This window comes from Lytechinus variegatus, chromosome 12 (genome assembly GCF_018143015.1).
Source record: "Lytechinus variegatus isolate NC3 chromosome 12, Lvar_3.0, whole genome shotgun sequence".
Lineage (NCBI taxonomy): Eukaryota > Metazoa > Echinodermata > Echinoidea > Temnopleuroida > Toxopneustidae > Lytechinus > Lytechinus variegatus.
Window position 1 is genome coordinate 15,814,496 of NC_054751.1, and position 4,916 is coordinate 15,819,411.

Here is a 4,916-nt window from a genome sequence, read left to right on the forward strand (position 1 = left end):
CACATTCAAAGTACCCAAAGTAATTTAAATACGAAGAAATCAGACTATTTAAAAAGCCTGGATTTTGAGTGACACTGCACAAAACATATGGCGTTGTATGGCTTCCCAAAAGCCGATTCTGCGTTTGCCCCCTTTCGCATCCCGTGATCCTCTGCGATGACAGACGCCCTCACGCGACAGACGCTATTTGCGATAAGGTCTAGGGCCTATGGGAAGGGTTTCATTTCAAGGCTCCGTCCGTGATGAAAAAGTATATGTAAAAATATCTTTAAAATATCATCACGGAGTCCTCAAGGTTACAACCAAAGACCACAGACCTAGCTACAGCAGACAGATCTAGTCATACTCATAAAATTCACTCATTCTATGAACAAGGTTATGATATAAAAGCATAAATTTATGAAAATGATTAACAAAACATGACATCGGGTAGATCATGTGGGACTAAAGCAGAGTCAATCGGGCCATCAATATTTTTTTAGCAATGAAAATTCGGTATAAAACTAAAAATTTCTAAACCAAAAATTACTTCTTCATTAAATTTTAATTCATATTTTTCATATTCTTACCCAAATGATAATCTAAAAAAATAGGAAACATTATTATTATTTACCTGAATCTCCGGATGAAAGTTCAAGCAGTCCGCCACATGAAATTAGCGCATGCGCACACGGTACCGGTACTTTTGTTTTCATAAGTTTTGGTTGCGATCGCGCGCTAGGCGCTAGCGCAACGGAAATAACATTTTATTTCCGTGGATAGCGCTAGCTGCGCTCGCTGTTGATTGAGATAAATAACAAAAATATGTTCAATAGAATAACATGGGGCTTAAAAATCCAGTGTTCACAATATGCAAAACTTAATCTTCTCTTGATTCGAGTCTTCATTATTTTTTTTCAGCGAGATAATTAAAGAAGTGCAGTGGATATTAACAAATGTCTTCTCTATCTACGCGCCCTATAAATCAATCATTGTTTAGTTAGATGCCCATCCTGTTTTGGGGTTACAAAAGTGTGCTTAAACTATCCAGTTATCATATCAGGGTATTTTAAAAGATTTTCAGCTCGCGCTTCACGCTCGATGTTGTGAAACAGCCTAAATCATGTAAATAAATTGTGTCCGCCTTTGATCCCAGCTATATTTCCCTTCAGTCATACTTGTTCTAGTTTAAAAACCCCGGTGCCGCCATGCACTGCCGTTCAGCTCGCTCGGTTTATTTGTTTTTTTTTAAACGTTTTTTTTTGTTGTTAGCCTTAAGAAGAACAACAAAAACAAATCAGCTAATGCTTCGCATTCCCAATAATATTGTTCAATGAGGATACCTATGCTCATCAAACTGTTTTAACCCCATTTTAACTGTCTATTTAGGTCGGAATATCAGAAAAGGTTTTCTGAGAACATAGTCTAAATCGAAAAGAATTAAAAAAAAACATAAGCTTCGCCCTCGAATAATTTGTTCTTTGTTAAAATTTTCCGGTCGGAAGATCACATGTTTAGCTCGCGCTTCGTTATGCAGGCATATATTATGGGAGAGAAACTTGAGAGAGGGGGACAGACCACGGGGTCAGACAGAGAAGGGGATTTTGATTTGATTTGATTTATGGATTTCTGTTTCAAACTTGTACACAATTATGATAAACATAACAAGGTCGAAAATACTACAAGATATATAACAATCACAGATTTAAGGAACACAGGCTTAAAGTAAAGTAAAACGGAGGGTCTTGCCGAAAAAAGAAAGCTTGTACAAAAGGCAAGCCCCTAACTTAGTTTCATTACAAAATTACAGCAAAGGTATATTGGGTCGTAATGATGTATAGAAATTTTGTTTAAAAGTAAATACAAACATATTTTGGCACTTTACAAAAACGTAACTAATGGATCGTGTGAGAAAATATTTTGTTTTACAATATTCATGATATTAGAAAGAGAGAGAGAGGGGGGGGGGGGGTGAGGAGGAGAAGACATGAGGGACAGAGGAGTGCAATGTACCAATAGAAAGAAAGAACGAAGAGGGGGGCAGCAGGTACTTTGGCTAATTGCAATTTTAAGAAGAAAAAATAATAAAAACAAATAATATACAAGTCTATATGAGCGCATATTTATACACAAAAGCCGAGTATGATTAAATTAGTTATTCAGCTTAACCTAGCTGTTTGCAACGAGTATTGCAGAATAAACATTTTTTCAATTTTCATTTAAAAATATTTACATTGGGGGATTCTTTGAAATCTTGAGGCAGAGAGTTCCAGTAGGCAGGCCCAGAGAAGACAAATGAATTCTTTGAAAATAAAGTTATTGTTAAAGGAAGGTGGTAATATTGTCCTCCTTGCTTAATTTGAACATAAATTTACTAAGTTCGAAAAGATATACTTTGAGACTGTCATTACAAAATAAAATGTCAATATGTGATTTAAGTGTGTTTGAAAAATTATTCTTCGAGTTTTTTTTCTGGAGAAGTAATGTTCTATTTGTGTTTGCATTGCACATCCCCAGGCAATTATTCCATAATTAATATATGGTAGAATAAGGGTGTAGTATAATGTTAACAAAGTGCGAGAAGGGAGATAATGTTTGAGTTTATTAATGTTTCTAGAAATAAATTGTTTTAAATATTCTATCGATATGAGGCTTCCAGGATAATTTGTTGTCAATAAGGACACCCAAGACTCTGGTAGTGGAAACATTATTCAGAACGAAATTATCAAAGAAAATACTGTCTGGTAGAGCATTGATTTTATTACTGAAATTCATGTAGTTTGTCTTCTGGTGATTAAGCGAAAGTTTGTTGGCCTTGATCCAATCTGTAACATTTGTTCGTTCAAAAGTTACGATTCTAACGAGTTTGTTAATATCATCATGGGAAAAGAATTAAAATATTGGAGTCGTCGGCAAAAAGTATAAATGAAAGTAAATTTGATGTATTTTTGATATCATTGATATAAGTAATAAAAAGAAGTGTGCCTAGTATTAGGCTACCCTGGGGGACACCGCAAGGAATTGGAAGAGTAGTCCTATTGCTATTATTTACTGATACAAATTGGGTCCTATCAGCATGATCAGTGAGGTAGATCAGTCTTGTACCACTCCAAAGCCTCCCCTCTAACTCCATAATGACGCAGTTTATGAAGGAGAATTTCATGATTTATATAGTGTCGAAGGTCTTGGTGAAGTCCAGGAAAATACCGACAGTATGACAATGGAAGTGGTGACTTTATTAAGAAATGACAAAATTGCATGGGCAGTACTATGGTTTTTACGGAATCCAAAATTGGAAGTTTGAAAAAAAATGTTGTGTAATTTGAAAAAAAAACACTTGTTCTGGTACGGACAAGTTTTTTCTAGAATTTTAGATAGTGAGGTTAGTGAGGATATCGGACGATAGTTGGAAACGAGTTGGCTATCACCAGTTATGAACAGTGGGATGCCTTTGGAGATTTTCATTTTATTGGGGACCCGTCCAGTGCTAAGAGAGATATGAAAGATTATGTACCATTGGATCAACGATGGCCGTAATGATTTATTTTAGTAGAAAGTTAGGTATACCATCGTGCCCCAGGCTTTTCTTAATCTGTAGATTGCTAAAAATATTTATGATTTCCATCGAATTAGTAGGATTAAAAAACATGGAATTGGGGTATAGGGTCGTCAAGGAAATCGGAAAGGGATTTCATAGTTCGAGGTATAATTATTTTTAGCCAAGTTGTTGCCAACATATTTGAATTGAACTCCCCTGTGATTAGTGTCGTCTGTGATAGCATTGTTTGATTTTATTTTGTGATTGTGGAGCTTTTTTTTCTTTTTGTTCAGTACATTATTAATAATCTTCCAAATATTTTTCATCTCATTTTTGTAGTATTCCCTTTTGGCAATACATAATAATGTGGTAAAGGTGTTTTTATTACAAGTGTACTTAGAACGAGAGTTTTCGCTATAATTGGTTTAGATATGTATTCATAATAAAGATTTTTTTAACGGTTAATAGATCGTAAGAGAGATTTAGTAATCCAGGGATATATTCGGATTTTTTTATAATTTGACTTTCGGTTGGTGATAAGAGGGACATTGGTGCCTAAAGAAGACATTAATTTGGAAATAAAAAGAGCCGTAAGCTACATCAACCTCTGTGGAGTAAAAAATTGTCGACCATATTAAATCGGAAATGTTATCATCGGTTGTTTTACGATAGGAAGTATTATATGATTCATTCTTAAACATTTATTTTTAGACAACTTCGTAAAAATTTCACCAAGGACTATACCAGCTTTGGGGGTAGGGTAAGTTGCATTACTAAAAATATTATCTATAATAGTTGCAGAAGTGTTAGTTACTCTCGTTGGTTTAGTAATTAGTGGCAAGAAAGAATTAGTCAAAAACTTTTAGAAAAACTCTTGCGAGATATTGTCAGTGTTGCAATTCATTAAATTGATGTTGAAATCCCCCATAAAAAACAAACTTTGTTTTTCATAAATGGATTGAGTGAATAGTCATTGAGGGGTTTCCAGAAAATGCTGAGTATTTGAATTTGAAGGTCGGTATAAAACTCCCAGTATCAGAATTTTTCCTTTTGGGTTGATGATTTTAACAAAGGGTGATTCTAAAGCAAAAAGAGATGGGATGGTAGGGGAATAATTGATTTTATTGACAGCTCTTGTTCCTTCCCCTCGGGGAAAGGTGTCCATGCCAAGATCACGTCCAACGGCCAACTTCATCGATCCTCACTCCTTACTATGACGTAACATTGATCACTTTCACTCGAACCGCGCTAAATAATAGACCCATCCCGTAAACAAAGCACTCCAAGAAAACCAATAGTTTGCCCTTAACATAACAAAAACATTTGCCCCCTATTGTACCAGTTGCATGGTATGTAAAGCATTGAAAAATGAATAAATCAATAAAAAGCAGCACTCTTT

At 35.0% G+C, this 4,916-nt stretch overlaps 1 protein-coding gene across 1 annotated transcript in view; it reads right to left on the reverse strand.

Moving 5' to 3' along the window:
- LOC121425226 (Fanconi anemia group I protein-like) overlaps nt 1-674 on the reverse strand; it is a 38,965-nt gene extending 38,291 nt beyond the window's left edge. Inside the window, exon 1 of the mRNA XM_041621238.1 lies at nt 614-674. The gene's annotated coding sequence lies outside the window, so the exon portion shown is untranslated. The remainder of the gene's footprint in view (nt 1-613) is intronic.
- Nucleotides 675-4,916: the final 4,242 nt, after the last annotated feature.